A 17,076-nucleotide genomic window follows, 5' to 3' on the forward strand; every position below is an offset into this window, starting at 1 on the left:
TGGGTAGGGTCACTAGTGAAAACGTCATGATGATCCAAGGTTGACCACTAGGTGGAGCCCTGCTAGGCATGAAAACATACCTGAGGATCATGGTTGGAACCCAAACCAACCTCCGCACCCCTCCACCTCCACAGCATAGAGAAGATTTTAGGACATGCATTTGTCTTTCCAACACTGCAAGGCCAAGACCACCATCAATACCATAGTTTTTACTCTCCCTCCCAGCCTCACTTATATGTTGTACTATGAGTTCAGAGACTATATAAAAGTTGAAAAGTGTGAGGAAACTTGGAAACTTACAGGTTTTTCTAGACTTTTGCCCCATTAACCCTTTGAGGGGAAAAAACAATCTCCACGTAGAATTGCCATTAAAATAACCTTGTGGGCTTATCTGAAATTAGCACCTCCAGAATTCTTGTTCTGACTCTTCATTTGGTTTACCTACTTGCACCTTAATCTTATGCTTGATATGCTCCTCTCATCAGATAAGAAAAGAGCTGAAGCATTTCTGGACTGTAGATCAACCTTACTATTATTTGAAAATAGGCATTGGGCTGGGGGTTTAGGTTTTTCCCTTTTTTATTTGTGTATGATTTAGTGTTCATCCTGCACTAGACACTAAAATGCATTGTTTAATTATCTGAGCTCAACACACCATTTTATAATTCATTAGTCAGTTGCTCTTTGCAGAAGCTTATTTCTTATGAAACAAAAGTGGGAATCATGCAACTGGACTATTTATCTCTCTTTAGGGGTTGGGGGTTAATATCTGATAGCTCATAACATCTTTATTATAATGCATTTATAATGATTTACTGGAATCATTCTATGGCTAAGTATCTAATGTCAAAGCCGAGATCTGGCATGAAATAAAATGCTGTATCCTTGGGTAGCTCTAGGGAAAAAAGGGCCTCAGCCAATATTTTCTGTGTAATTCTACAAACTGTAATAAGGGTAGGGGTAATTGCCTTAATGTCAATTAAGCTATTAATAATGCCCATCTTGTCATTCCTAAATATAGCAGTGTCTCAATCATGCATTACTGTCCCCTGTTAAGGCTACACAGAAATGAGATCACAGCCTATGTGGACCAGGAAGTCTGTCTAGCAGCCAGTCTTAGCTCCTTTGTATAAGAGAAGGTTTGGAGGTTTACTTATTTGTTTTTGATGAAAAAGTTCTACTTAGATACGTATATGTATTTGTGTGGCAATAACTTGTCACAGAGACAAGAGGGCAGTGGTCCATCAGCAAATTTCAGCAGACAAAGCCAAGGGTAAAGGCGTATTTGGAACTGGAAATAGGGGGAGATGAGCTGTAGGGTTTTGGTGAGTGGAGAGAATGTCACCAGCTCTCCCCAGTCAGCTCTAAATCAGGACGACTTATCTTACAGTGAAGGAACAGGACAAGACCCTTCTTTAGCTGGCACTTACAGTTCTCCTGGGCTAAGGTTCTGAGCAGCCGGTTCCTTCTGCCCCCCTTGTTGGCTGTCTTGGTGAAGTGAACTTCTACTTGATGATATTTAGAGCTCATTAATTTGTCCCAAGGAAGCTTATTGTATGGCAGTTTAATGACAGAAACCTGTTTTAATGCAAATGGACATGTAATCCCACTAAGCCACTCTGAAGGTGTAAATTTAAGACAATTGCTAGGAACTGACATCAGAGTTTAATAAGATGGACGGCTAGTTCCTAGATCCTGGTACGCCCAGGGGACCCTGCTTGGACACCCAGCCCTGGCTGTTTTAGTGCAGGCGCCGGTTACCATGGTAATTAAAAAGGTGGTGGGGAGGAGCTCTGGTGTGGTGAGGAGAGTGCAGGGAGGGAAGAGGCTGGGTGTGGGGAGGAAATGAAGGGTGAGTGGGTGTCTTCTCATTACTCCTCAGGGCTCAAGGTTGGGCAAGCTATGACTGAGACCCAGAAGGCAGCTTTCTGTCCTGGCTTAGTACAAATGCCTGATATGCAGGTGGATGCTGCAGAAAGAGCACAAAACCTTGCCTGGGACCCCACTTCTCCCAGCAGGTACAGGGGGAAGCCTGCTTCTGGGCGGGGGTAGGGTGGAAATTGGATGGAGGCGGGAATTGTTTGTGAATATTTGCTGGGTTATCATGCTGTTGGGTACTACATCATTCTCCAGCGGGCCCTGAATAAGGTTATTACGGGTGAAGTCATTTTTGTAATAAAGTTGGCTATAACTCTGGGTCATAAATCACGGGTTCTGGTACTAAAAAAATTACTAACCAATGCCTCTGTTACCACATACTGTCCTTTTAAATACTTTGATTTTACTACAAATCTTCCATTGACTGAGATGGGGGAAATATACACAATGAGCAAATGGTTCCTTCCGTACGCGGCAGCAACCCTGCCGGCATCTGGGCCTCCCGGAATGATTTCCTGAGGTGTGATGTTATTTATGGTGTGCTTTCTCTATCAAAAAGGCAAACAGCATCCCAAGTGACCCCGGAGCATTTGCATCATTGCTTCTCTTGCTAATTGATTCATCCCCTGGCAAGGCCTGAGACACGGGCTGTTAGCTGGACACTCTCTCCCAGCTGCAGATCCTGTGGATTAAGGTGCATAATAAGCAAAGATGTTAATAAAATTGTTAAATGTCAAAACTGCAAAACCCACACCCATTCAGAGTTCATCAGCTCTTCTGGAATGATCTATAAAATACCATCTCCTCCCCTCGTCCTTTTCTCAGTCTAAACTTCATAACCTTTGTTAAGTAAGGAGATTAAGAACTGTTATTAACAACACTGATTGTTTAATTTCTTTCATAACTTCTTCCTTTCAAATAAGAGTCCAGCACAGAATGAAAAGGAACGTTATCATATGAAGTGCATTTCAAACGTAATAAAGCAGAAAGGAGAGGGTGGCCCCAGTGGCAGTTGTAAGAGGGACGAAGTGTGGATCTCTATAGCTCAGTGGCTGCAAAGCAGAAAATGAAGATTGTAAAAACGTCACATAAAGAAAAAATGCACAGTGGATTCGTTTTGCGATGCCCATAATTCAGTAATGCCTTTAAGTAGCTAGAAGAAATATAATAAATGTTTTTCCACAACATTGATCATACTGTATCAGAGGAAATATTAGTGTGCAGGGAGCCATGATTATACTGGTAGTAATTCTTGGTGCAGAAAACTAGTAGAAGATGGGACCCTTTATAGGCCGAACTTTTATTGGCTGCAGTTATTTACCTTTAAGAATACGCCTAATACATTGTCCTATAGCTAAATATTTTTGTGAAAATTCAAACCAGCACTATCAGTAAATCAGAAATCCTGCCACCATTTTATAGGATTTATATATATTTTTCCCTGCAGATGCTCTCATATGTTCCAGAATACAAAAACCAGCCAATTGACCATGTAAAAATTCTAGAAGGCCTGTAAAACAGATTCTTCTTCTGTATTCTGAACCTGGATAGGAGCAGACAGGTTTATGGCATGTGATTCCACCCAAATGCCACCTGTATATATAACATCTCTCTAAAGAAATTAAATGGATTATTAGATTATATACCACAGTAAAACTATACTTGGAGCCATGGGCAAGGAGAGGATACGTATGTTGTACAACTGCTATTTTTTTTTTTTGTTTTTTTTTTTTTTGTCCTGAAACACTGAAGAAAGCTTTGCAAGGCAGGCTTTTTCTTTAGGGAGGAAAGAAGGGAACCAATTCTTCATGCCAGCCTCTTGCTCCTCAGACTGGCAGGAGCTGGTAATGCGGTGGTCGTGGCAATGTTGGTGCAGGAGTCTCCTGCACGCTAAGGGAAAATTTGACCTTCACTCTGGATGGGCTCTGGCTCAATTCCAGAAATCATCCAATCAGGGTTCCAGGGTGCATGAGATTAGAGCTAGCCCAGCCAGTCTCCTGCAGCATTAAAGGGAGAGGTGAGACCTGGGCATGCTAATCCTCCATATTTTCTTGATAAAGCCCTGCTGTGAAATGGCTAAGAGAAGCAAGAAGCCATAGGAATCTCCCAGTGAAGATACCCTGACAGCAGTGCCAGGAGGGCAGCATTCTTTTACTTCTGAATCTGCATAATCCAGCTTGCAGTTCAAAGCTCTTTAAAAGCAAACCAGCCTGGTTAAAGGCTGCAGGTTCACCTGCTCTGTCTCAATACGCCTCTCCCCTAACTTGCACTGACACAGATGGGAATCATTTCCCCCAGTGAAAGAGGCCGTTCTCTTCTCTTTGTCCTGGGGCTGTTTGCTTAATGCAAATCACAGGTTTCGCACACACAGTCTCCTTCAATCCAACACATTTTCTGTGGATTTTTTTTTTCATGGAGTTATATCTTCATTTTAGTACTTTCTATTGGAGTTGGGTAGATGTTTTATTGGTTTTGTTTGATTTTTTTTTCTCCTTTAGCAAGGAAGAAGTGAAAGAAGGCACCTCTAAGTTCTCGAGAACCTTTTACAGAGGCAGGTAATTGAGGGGGAAAATCCCTCCAATTTTAGGGATTCTAAGATGGAGAAACAGCCTGACGCAGATGACAGTTTGTCTGAAGGAGTGACGCTCAGGAAGTTCGTAGGCAGTCGCCTGGTGTGCTCAGTATCGACATGAACATAAATTACTTATAGACCAATATGAAATCACAGGCTTCTGTTAGAGTTCCTCCCCAACATGGAGCAGGGGGATGCTTTTTAAATATCTTTGTACATGTGCCCTGTTCTAGGTATCTTGCAGCAGTAGCAATTGTTCTCAATTTTTTTTAAGTGAAAAAAAAATTGTTTTTCTTGCTAAGTTAATTGCCTGGCAGTTGAAGAAGTATTAATATAGAATTTATTTTGGAGGCTAATATCTATGGATTCCTTCTTGGGTATATCATTGCATTAATGGCTCTATTGCCAACACATAATAAAGATCAATGATTAGTTGCTCTTTCTTCTTCCCTTCCTCCTCTTCCTTTCTTTCTTCCTTCCTTCCTCTCAGCTATCCTCCCCTTTCCTCCTCTCCTTCCTTGCTTTCTCTTCTTCCTCCCTCTCTTCCTCCTTTTCTTTTTTCTTTCTTGTTTTTTTCTTTCATTCCTCCTTTCCTTTCCCTCCTTTATTTCTTTTTCCTTTTCTTCTTTTCCCCCTTCTTTTTTCTGTTCTTCTCCAATGACTTAGACAAATATCTTAATGAACTTCTCAGAGCAATTCTACAACAATGAAAATGTTCAGGGCGACGATGCCTTTCCTTGAGTGTTTAACAGTGGAGTAAAGTGCTGCTTCCACTTTTGCTGTGTGTGTAGCACGCGCACCATCTCCTTTATGCTTGTAAAAGTATCTAGTATGCTTAGGAGAGCCAGAGAGACCCTTAGAGAGTACACCCCACTGCAATTTTGGTAAAATTAAATAACAAGAAAATAGCAGTAACAGAGCAACAGACTTTGGAAACTACTTAGTAAATAAACAGAGTATATTTTGCAGTACTTGGCATCCAGCCTGAATTATTTACTTACATATTGTCAAGACAAAGAATATAGACAACATTGGACAACAGAGAATATATGATTATAATACAAAATACTTTATATTTTAAAATGAGATGCACTTGTAATTATCTCTACAACCGCTGGATGTCACTATTGCATACGTCTGGCTGTAAAAACTTCCTGTCTAGAGAGATGATCTGAAGCTGTTATTTTAAGAGCTGTCAGTTACCTCCTTGGTGCTCTACCTTTTGATTGAACACATGCTATCATGCTAAGATGACTCTCTTCCCCATTCAGTGCAGTCAGCTCAATTCTCAATTATGCCACTCTATTGGGAATTCTAATTTACACAGAATTAGATTCTCCAAACACAATTATTTTCTTCACTATATTTAAAAGGCGTATGGTACTTTTACAACAATTCCCAACAATGTATATTAATTATAACTAGCACATTCTGGATACTACATGAATTGACGTGAAAAGATAACCATAAAATACTCTGGATTTATAAACTACCCCCCTCCCCAAATTGCTTACAGCAGTTTCGTATCTATTTGCTCATCTGTCTTCCCAGCATCCCTAGGGGGTTACCTGCTTTAATGCTTTTATGAGTCAAAGTTGACCTGTGAAATAAATTGAATGAAGTAATTATTTGCACTGGCATCCCAGGAGTAAAGCAAAAGCAAATATTGAAACTGTGTTCCAGATGGCTAATTCTAGTTTGCAAAAGTTACTGGTTGAAATTTTGGTAGTTCTGGGTTTTTTCAACTACTTAAAAAATTCCTTCATTCATGGACGCTTTAACTCTTCTTTTAAAAAGTTGTTTAAAGAAATCTGGGCCATCTCATGCAGCTGATATGATACAGAAATTAGATCTAGAGACTGCTCCAAACCCCAAAACAGCCTGGCCCAGTTCAAGTGCTAGCTAGAGCAGGACCAGTGAAAAGACACAGGTGAACCAATTGGCAGAGTAGTTAGCTTTCTCTGTAGTTAGAAATGACCATGAGCTTCAATAGAGCTATTCAGTTGAGTCTCTTTCTTTTTACTAAAACCTTGGAGTTGTTTTCTTTAACTTCCTCGCGTGCCTTTGCTTTGGGGAAGCCAGAGCTGTTACTGGAGGACTATTGGCCTGGATTTTAGCGGGGGCAGGGGAGGTTCTCTCTGCTCTAGTGAATTATCAGAGAGCTGTGTTGCCTGCCATCTATGGGATGCTTTGATCCAAAATTTCAGTCATTGTTTCCACATTTAGGGGCTGGAATGAACATCAAAGAAGTGGGTGTACGGAATTTACTGAATGCCCAAGAAGTACAATAACATACAGAGGATATAAGCAAATCCCAGTGGCAAAATTTGCTGCCAATTCTTGCACATAATAGAGGCCCTAAAGTGACAGTCTATCTTTGACAAATGCATAATGATATCAATGCCAAGGGAAGGAACTAGCCTGCTGAAAGGTGAATAAAAGAGTTGGGAACAATTCAGTGGACTTACACATTTCCTCAGTATGTTTTCACACAACAAGGAAAGCAGATGACACAAAGGCATTAGGTAATCCTTGGACAGGGCTGCAAACTCACCAGTGGTTTTAAACTAACCTGGCTCTTTCAGGATCCAGCTCTAAAGATGAGAATAAAATGTGATTAGAAATCATTCATCTTCAGGAGGAGAAAAAAAGAAAGAAAGAAGTAAAGTGAAAATAGCTCTCTTGTTCTGTCTTGGATAGTTCCACATTTTAAAGCCCATATGTTGTTTGCTATAACTTCTTCGCCTCCCAGGGCCAATGCATTCCAAACGCTTCAGCTAGTGCATTGCACTGAGTCATCTCCGAAGTTAGGGCTCATTTGTATCCATAGTCTTTGTTCAAATATGGATTAATTTTGGTTAATTTCAGTGGGTGCACATAAAGTAAAATGCACAGAACTGAAACCACTGAAATCAGGCCATTGTATGATCATCTAAAATTCTACTTTTCAAGCTCCTTTAAGTTTTATTTTTGAAATAAAAACAATAAAATGACCGTAAAAAGTTTCCAAAAGCGATGACATTATGAACAATTGCTAACCAAGGCTATTCCCAGAATGAGTGAGCAAATTTGGATATAATTCTAGAAAAGTTAACTGCCCTGCAGTGCCAGCTATAAATATTTCATTCAGAAGGTGATTTGATAAGGGTCCTGGGGAATGTGGCTCTTGCCTCCAGGTCCGGGTATCCACATGGATACACATTATGCTGCAGTCACTGGGGCAGTATCAGAGGGCAAAGGCAGATTGTTTTCAAGCTTCAATCTTTATACTATGGAGACGACTGTGTAAGGCCTTCTGTGGGCTATTTAACACACCAGATCAGGTGTCGCTGTTTAGAGGAAGGGGTCTCAAAAATGCCTTAGTACACGGAAACAGTCTACTGGGTTCATGAGCACAGTCTGGCAGTGAATCGGGTATGAGCTAGATCAAGATGTGTGTGTTTATTTGAAACCCTACTTAGTTGAGCAAGAAATGATGCCAGCTGCAAATAGAGCCAGCATGTGTGTCTTTGGCTTCAGACAATCAGAGCAGATTTGCTTATATACACCAAAATCGTTTCCAACACAGCCCCCACAGTTCTTCAGTGCTTCTTACAAAATTTCTTCTATGGCCTTGCACTGCATAATAAAGGAGCTCTTGGTAGAATCCAGCTCTGTTTATTGTGCATGTTAAGTAAATGCAATGATTTTCATTATTTCAAGCTCCATAATGAAATGACTGAGTGCCCAGCAACATTAGATAATGGACAAACAACCATTCAACTGGCTGGATGAACCATGGCTTTCTGGCATTAAAAGTGTAATATTTATGAGTTAATTTAATCATAGAAGAAAATATTGAGTAGGTGACTGAGTAAAATGATGACTGTGTATTATATTTTTGCCATGCAGCTGGATAAACATATTCAACGACAGACCTTGGCAAGAACTGCAAAGATGCTCTTGACAATGGCATGAATAAATATTAGGTGCTGTCTAGAATTCACTGCATTTGGGGTCTTGAGCAAAGCCAGGTGAGTTTTAGCAAGAAAGTATAGCAGAAGCCATACATGCACACTGGGATTATGTAAACATTGGAGTCTTTTTCTGCGGCCCAGGAGTTTCTCTCACACTCATTTTTATCAACATCACTGAGGGATTTTCTAACTCATTATCTTTGCCATTCTAGAAGTGCATTTTGCCATAAGACCCAGGTTTTAGGAGGCTCAAGGTAAATTTTTCAACGACATGAATTTGGAGAGAAAAGAAATGCTTTCTCTAGGCAACAGAAAGCTGACAAAACAAGATTATATTTTGTAACAACCAAATCCAATCTATGTAAAATGGTAAATTAAAAAATTATTTTGAATTGGCTTTTGAATTTCTTTAGAATACATGATTTCTGATTCCAAGAAGGACCATAAGAGAAAACAATATTTCTGAAGGTATTTTAAAGAGTAAAGATTCAGCAAGATTGACGGTCACTTAATGAAGGATTTGTATCGAGGGCTAAGAGAATCAGTGTACAAAAGAGTATCACAGAAATATGTTCTTATAGGATTTTTTCCTCCTCAGAGCTGTCATTTTACCAATAAAGAAAATTTCTTATTAAGGTCTTTGCTTTTGATTGTTTTTGAAGCACATACACAGTCTCTAGAACAACAGGAGAAGCCGGAAGAGGAGGCAGAAGAACAAGAACAACAACTATGGTCTCTGAGCCACAGTGTATGTGGCATGGGCTTCTGCTAAATCTGTGAATTTCTTATATTGTTCCCTATTTTGAGGTTTCTCTATTTTATTAATAGCATTAAAATATGAGGGGAGGATGCGTTAGAGAGGTTAGCAGAGCCTACTGGGAAAAAAAAAACACCCATGTTGGCATGAGTATTCTGGATTCTAGTCTAAACTATATGATCTTGGGCAAGTCACTTTGCTTCTCTGAACCTCAGCTTTCAATCTGTAAATTACAATAATATCCGTTGCCTATCGCTAAGATTCTGGTTGTGCAAGGAAAACTAGATAATTGATCTAAAGCAGTGGTCCCCAACCTTTTTGGCACCAGGGACTGGTTTCATGGAAGATAATTTTTCCACTGGGGAGGGGAGAAGGACAGAGCTCGGGTGGAGGCAGAGCTGGGTGGGAGGCTGAGCTCTGTAGACTGGTTCCCACCAGGCCGCTTGGACCTAACCAGTCAGCACCCAGGGGATGGGGCTGCAGATCTAAAGTATTAGTTTCTTTTATTATTAAACTACTTAAACTACAATGCATTTAATTTGAACTACTTTGTTCCAGAAAGAATTTCAGTTGCACTTAGGGAAGTTAAAATGGAAATTTAAAATTTTATTGTGACTATTTGTACTAATAATACCCAATACATTAAAGCAAATATAGTGGCACACAAGCTTAATGTATCTTATTTTCTTTTGAAGAAACCTCTCAAAATCATTATTTTTAAAAGGAAACCTAGCTCACCTACCAACTACTCTGTCTTCCTGGTATCCTTCTTAATTGGACACATTCCACTTCAAGGATTACTTAACAAATAAATGTCTGGAGTGCCTGAACCAGGCAGAGTAGATAGAAGTCGCAGGAGGGGTGTTTTGGAGGTAAAATTGTCATGACTTGGTGATGGATTGGATATGGGAAAGTGAGAGAGACAGGATATCAAAGATGATCCCCAAATTTCTTATTATTCAAAGAATAGAAGAAGGAAAAGTTCTGAAGGAATGATCAGGAATTTGGTTCTGTATAAGTTCAATTTGAGATGACTGTGAAACATCCAAAAGAAAAAATCTAGGAAAAGACTGTTAAAGGCAGTTACAATGGCAACAGAGCACTGGGCTTGAAGGCAAAGGACTTCGGTTAGGTCCTGATTCTGCGTGACTGGGCAGAGACTTATTCTTTCTGAGTTTTGGTTTCCTCATCACTAAAATGGACATATTAATATTTATCTTATCAACTTGTTGGGAAGAGAAAATAAACAATTTAGAAGGTATTTTATAAGGAGCTACTCTACTGCTTGTTGTGATAGAGACATAAGAAATAGCACACAAAGAAACAAGTCGGGCCCTCTCTCTCTTCCCGTCCCAGCTGCTTTGGGAAACTTGGGCTATGGTGTAGACATGACCACATCCAAGAACCACATTGTGCACAACTAGTTTTGAAAATGAAACAGAAATGGCATCAAGAAACCCCTATCCAAAATATGTGACTCTCTTAAGCAGGTGGGCCCCGAGTTCCTAAGAAACACATGCTTTGCCAAGCAGCACAAGATGGGTCTGAAGAAGATGCAGGCCAACAGCACCAAGGCCATGGCAAGAGCCAACACTGTCAAGGGCCTCATAAAACCCACAGAGGTCAAACCCAACATCCCAAAAGTTGTCAGCTGCAAACTCAATTAACCTGCTTACGTGGCCCAACCCAAACTCAGGAAGCATGTTCATGCTTGCAACACCAAGAGTTCCAGGCTCTGCTGGTTAAAGTCCAAGGCCAAGGCTCAAATCAAGGCCCAGGCTGTGGCTATGGCTCCAGCTCAGGCTCCCGAATGTCCCCAGGCCCCTACCAAGGCTCCAGAGTAGAGGCCTCTGTCTGCCAATGTGAGGTGGAAGTATTGGTGTGACCCCAGAGCTACTATCTGCATGGGGCTGGTGACTTCCTGTGCTATTTGTACAAATAAACCTGAGGCAGGAAAGGAAGGAAGGAAGGAAGGGAGGGAGGAAGGTAGGTAGGTAGATAGGAAGGGAGGAAGAAGTTGGGACTTTCTCTCCTGGAAATATCCCCACCAAACAGCAGATGTCCTTCTCTTCTTGGCTTTTCACTCACTCACCTTGTGTCTTTCACTGCTTTGCCTTGGCCCTCCTGTCCTTCTGATTCTCCACGTGTAGGAGGAGGCCCACAACTATGACCTCCTCTGGAGGGGGACACAGGGTTAATGTGGAGGAGGTGCTCTCAAGATTCATGTTTGATGAAGGTAAAGCTCCCAAGGGCTGGAATCATAGCTCTGAAATGTTACAGGCTTCCAGTGCATATGAACTGTTTGGGCTTTAGCATTACCATTTTACTGCTAGGTTTTAAATTTGTGGGAAGAGAAGGAGATTTTAGTCAGTTGGGAGAAAACATCTCCTTTCCTGATTACACAGGTTTGCAACCATCCACTATGCCAGAGTCAAGCACCAGCTTGTTTGTAGGACCTGAGGATGGACAAGGCCACAGAAAGGTGAGGTAAGAGCTAGTCCCCTCAACCAGTCACCATTCATGTTTCCCCAAAGTGAGCTCCTTAATCCCTCCCTACATCCGTATACTGAAAATCTGTTTGTGATTAACTTTTATTTTGACCACCCCAAGCCAAGCTGAGAATCCGGCTGCCAACAGGAGTGGGGGTAACTCTGGCTATTGAAGACATTGTGGGAGGGGCAGAGAGTAGCTCCCTTTCAAAGAGTCTAAGAAGGCTCATTCTTAGAGGAATAGGGTGAATAGACCCCCATTATATTATTAAATATAGACTTTATAAAATTCAAACATTTTTAAAATCCCAACTTTGGGGTAAGGAGCACAGAAATATCTGAAATGCCACTTGGTCTTATGGTCTGTTTGGGGGAAGTAAAGTAGTAGATGACAGACTTGGTCTTGGATAATGTCTCTATGTAGTGATGCAAGTTTTGTTGTATTGTCTTTGCTTCTTACATATCTTTTGTCTGTGATTCAGGCCTGAGAATTTCCAGATGTAGCAACAAAAATGAAAACATAAGTCAAACTGTCTCTGCATTTTCCACAATCTAATGCTGTTTCTGTACTACTAATTTTTCCAGATATTCTCTATGACCAATATCTGGATACAAAACTGTTATTTTCTGCATATTAAATTTCCATTCTTTTATTACTGTCTTTAGTATAATTGGCATATCTAGTATATCTAGTATGTCTGGCATGATGTCTTAAAATACCCTAATAAGGTGTCAGTCATTAGTAAATTTTCATGGCTATACAAAAAAACACTATAAACAGACTTGATGCTATACATCCCCGTGTACATGTGTAGGTTAGAATATGTATCACTTCAAAGAGAGAGGAAGACAATTTGGTGTTTTGTATATGTAAAGCATTTAGGACACTACCTGGATCCCAGTAAGTCCTATATGGTCTTCAATGCTGCTTCTACTACCACTACTACTACTATACTACACTGCTAGTATAGAAAGGCCTACAAGTAATGTTGCAAATACGGGTCAGCTGGTCTGATTTTGTTAGCTCTGGCTACCTCTGGCATGAACCTAACAGATGTGAAATAGATTAGATGTCAGCTTTTTACCACTGAGTGCCCCTTTGGGAAGGCCATCTCTGTGACTCCACATTTTTGCCACTGGCTGTCCCTTTGGAACTGTCAAGAGTGTCAAGGGAAAGCCCTGAGATGCAGTATGCTCAACGCCAACACTCTAAAGCAGTGCTTCTCAAACTATTTGTGGTGAAGGATCAGTTCTTTTTTTTAATTTCCAATCTGTCCCAGACTGATATTTGGCAAAGTGTAATAAAAAGTAACTTAAAGTGAAATAAAAAGAAACAATACATATAAAATTCAAGTCCCTTTTTAAATTTTAAGATTCAACAAACATAAACGTATGCTGCCAAATGGCTCTCAACAGTTCTAAACGCTTCCTCTCCATTCTGTACTTATCTCCAAACAGTAACCGACAGATGACAGACCGTGGGCCTCACTTTGGGTAGCGGAGTCGTAAAGGACAGTGATGAAGCCAAAGGTCTGCCGTTTCCATACTGTTTTCCTTCCATAGAGCTCAAAGGGCTCTCATCAAAGCTGGGGATGCTGTGGTCAGCAGGCCGCAGCCCCAGACTGAGGTGGTCTAAACCCCCCGGTGTGAAGCTAGTACATCAGAGATGACTCAGAGAGGCCACCAGTGGACGCTGCTTTGTGCCCTGGCTGCTGGCCATTCCCAGCCAGGAATTTACACACAGCTAAACAGTAGGCTGTTTAGTGCAGATGCACAGGTGTGAAAACAGTTTGTGATAGGCAGGTTTATGGCAAATACACACATTGTATGATATACTGTAATCAACTATATAAACAACTTTAAAATTGTCTATACTTCATATTTCCAGCATTTGGTTTTGTTAATCATATGTCTTCCTGACAGCAATTAAATAACCTTGGGAGAAAATGTACACCTGCTGTCTCCCCTGGGGAAGCTACATCTCTTTTGTGAATGACATAAGTTCTTCATAAAACATAACTGAAGATAGGAGAATTGAATTTGGAGATATGTCTCCTTTCTCTCTTGTTTTATCTCTAGTCGAACTGGAGTGCGCGGTTTAATCTAGCTAATCTCTTTCTGGATCCCCATTCTGGGGTTTTATTTAGACCTAAGTATTTCCCCGAGAAGCAGATTGGAGACAATCGATGATAAACGAGGCGGTGATGAGTGCCACACAGGTGGGGAAGGTGCCAGCACATCAGCTCCCCCGGCCTGCGACCGCCGCACACGCATTTCTGATTTCTACAGCGCATTCCGTCTACCTCCAGGAACGCCACACGGTCCTGCTCTCCTGAAAACAAAACCGAACGTAACCAGTGTGCTTGCTTGACTCAGGATCCAAACAAGGTCCATTCATTACGATTGGTAAATTACAAGTCTCCGTTGATTTGCAGGTTTCTGGGGCTCCCAAGTGAGGTCGCAGGACGTCCCCCCACCCCCGCCCACCCCTGCGCTGTCGCTGCCACGTGGTGCTCGGGCCTGGGCTCCCGCCGCTGCCGCGCGGGCTCAGCAAGGCCAAGTTCAGGGTGTTCGCGCACTGGGGCGTGTTCTCGGTGCCCGCCTGGGGCAGCGAGTGGCTCTGGTGGCACTGCAGGGGCCCGGGGTGGCCCAGCACCAGTGCCTCATGCGCCACAGCTACACACCTGGCTTCAGCCGCGCCCGCTTCGCCAGCAATGCCCTGCGCATCTTCCACCCAGACCCACCGGCGAGCCCGTCTCTTCCAGGCCGCGGGGCCCTAGAACGCAGTCCTGACGACAGAGCGTCACCGGGCTGTACAAACTGGCCTCGTCCCGCATCTTGGAACTGGAACCCTAAGGATCTAGGGCCCCATTGAGATTTGGTTGGTCGGAACAGCTGTCCGGAGCAGGAACTTACGCTATGGACTCTACCACTCCCTCTTCCTAGGGTTCCACCCACGCTACCTTCTGGACAACAAAAATGGCTTCAAAATACAGCATTTTATTAATATCAGTGTGGAAACAATGCCAGGGCTCTACTACCTTGTTAACAGGCACAGACCTGATCTGATTTGATCGGATGGAGCCTGGGAATGTCCTGGTATTTATTGCAACGCTATAGATTTTCTTTCTGGGATCTACAATGATAGCCCCGTCAAGGAAGAGGTGGCAATAAACGACCAGTAGGGTCAGAAACGCTCCTGTCACCGTGAAGGATAGCACAACTGTCAAGATAAACTTAAGCCTGGGAGGCTGCCAGACCACAAGTGGGAGATGTGCACCAGTGACAAGAAACCCTGGGGTTATCATCAGGACATGGCGATGTCTGACTTGGCAAGCGCATCTGAAAGCATTCTGGCGCTGGTTCCGACGTTAGGTTTGGCAGGCAACTATCTTCTCAGCATTGGACTGGCTAAAGGTGGACTGATTGTTCCCGGCTTTCAAGAAAGCCTTCTTACTGTTGGGAAGTGGCTGAGCATCCAGGGATAGGCTGTCCAGGCCTTTAAACCATGTAGGGTGTGATCAGAAAAGAGCATGATATCTGTGTGGTATATCTCCGATGGATCAGCTGTTTATGCCATTTTACTGCACTGGCCAGAAAATGGAGCCTTAAACCTTGAATCCCCCATAACTACCTCAACTGCAAAGGTAACAGTGTGGGAATTGAAGAGGATCTGAAGTGACCCACAGATCCGGAGAGAGGGCTTCTCATTTCTCTGCCTCAGGTGCCACCCTCTGCTCTCCCAGTAGAGTTTGCTTGGCCCATAAAACTGACAGGAGTGGACTGATCCTTGGAGTTCAAGAGGAAAGGTACACTGACTGCTGTGATTTGCCTCTTACAGCACCATGATTGTAAGAAACTAACTTCTCTTCCCCATCCAGAGATGGCTTTTTAAACAAAGGAAGTGAGTACATTACCCTGTCTCAATGGACCAAGGATGTGAGCTCCAGCACCATGATTGTAAGAAACTAACTTCTCTTCCCCATCCAGAGATGGCTTTTTAAACAAAGGAAGTGAGTACATTACCCTGTCTCAATGGACCAAGGATGTGAGCTCCATTGCTGGCATACCTCTCTCAGGTCAGCAAGAGAAGGCACTGAACAGCTAAGCTCCAAGTTCATCCATTCTTAACTTATGGAAATTATCTACAATGGAAATGTCCCTCTCTTCTCTGGGTTTGATAACCTACTTGCTCATTCAGTGACTTTGATAAAGAATAAGCCAAGTCAGCCTGTTGCTTTTGGTAGGAGATGGAAAGGGTTTGGTGAGCACAACCACACACTTTATTTAGCATCAGTTGTCACCAACACAGTGCCCCCTACCCCCTAAAGTGGAGGAGAGCCTGGAAGGGAAGAAAAAAGCTTGCTGGGCTGCTAATGGTCAATTCTTCAAAGTTCCCAGAGCAAACTAAGAGCTCTGCAAGCCAGTCTACAGTGATATTATTAAGAAAATGAATGTGATTCTTCCCTGCTTTTAGAAATATGATCAAGTAAATAAGTTCATATGCTAAAAAAATTTATAGCTTTCCCTACCATATCCGCTACCTCTAGATTTGTTTTTCTTGTTATGGTTGAAGAAACTGGTTTTCCTAGAATTTCCTACGGTTTGGAGTTTGCTGATTGTGTCCCTGTGATGCTGTTTAATGTGTTCCTTTGTCATTGCAAACTGTAAATTGGTAGATTTAGAGGCTTGACAGATTCAGTTTCAATTGTTTTGTCAAGAATCTTTCATACATGGTGTTCTGCATGTCTGTGAGGAGGTACATAATGTCTAATTGCCTCTCCTTGGTGATGTTAGCAGCCATTCATTAGTGATCATTGTCCAGAGCTATTAATTCAATAGAAGGTTGCAAAATGGTGATATCCTAATTCTATCATTCCTTATTTATTTATTAGCTGCAAAAATTTTATAAAGAGGAAGTTACCTTTGACCCTGATTACTCTGAGACCAGATTTTTAGCACAATGAATTGGTTCCCTAGAATTCTTCAAAGATGATTAATGAGTTTAGATTTTGGGTATCATACTGAATTTACGGATTTAAATATACTTGATATGTTTCAATTCATTTCATTTATCATCCTACTGACACTCAAAATATCCCATCTTTGGCTGGTGGGATCCTCTTTAAGCTGTTATCTGAATCCTTTAGATAGAACTCTAGTAGTTTTTCATAACTTCCTTGCTACCTGCTATGAGAAGATATTCTAGACTCATTTAATAAACTTCCTGCCTCAGACCTGGAATCAGCCATCTATTCAAGAGGCCTTGTTCCTTCTGGGGGGAAACAGTGTTTAGAGACACAATCAGGGTTCCAGAGATGCTCATTGCTATAAGGTTGGCCATTGTTCCTCAGCCTTTTCAGTGGACAGAACTAGAAAATGTGTGCTTTTTAAACAGAGAACACAATATGAATTAGTATTACT

At 41.8% G+C, this 17,076-nt stretch overlaps 1 long non-coding RNA gene across 1 annotated transcript in view; it reads right to left on the minus strand.

Annotated features, from left to right (window-relative positions):
- Positions 1-2,264: 2,264 nt before the first annotated feature.
- LOC123643448 overlaps positions 2,265-17,076 on the minus strand; it is a 168,219-nt gene continuing 153,407 nt past the window's right edge. The window contains exon 6 of the long non-coding RNA XR_006736792.1: positions 2,265-2,560. This is a non-coding gene — a long non-coding RNA (uncharacterized LOC123643448). The remainder of the gene's footprint in view (positions 2,561-17,076) is intronic.

This window comes from Lemur catta, chromosome 8, assembly GCF_020740605.2.
Source record: "Lemur catta isolate mLemCat1 chromosome 8, mLemCat1.pri, whole genome shotgun sequence".
Lineage (NCBI taxonomy): Eukaryota > Metazoa > Chordata > Mammalia > Primates > Lemuridae > Lemur > Lemur catta.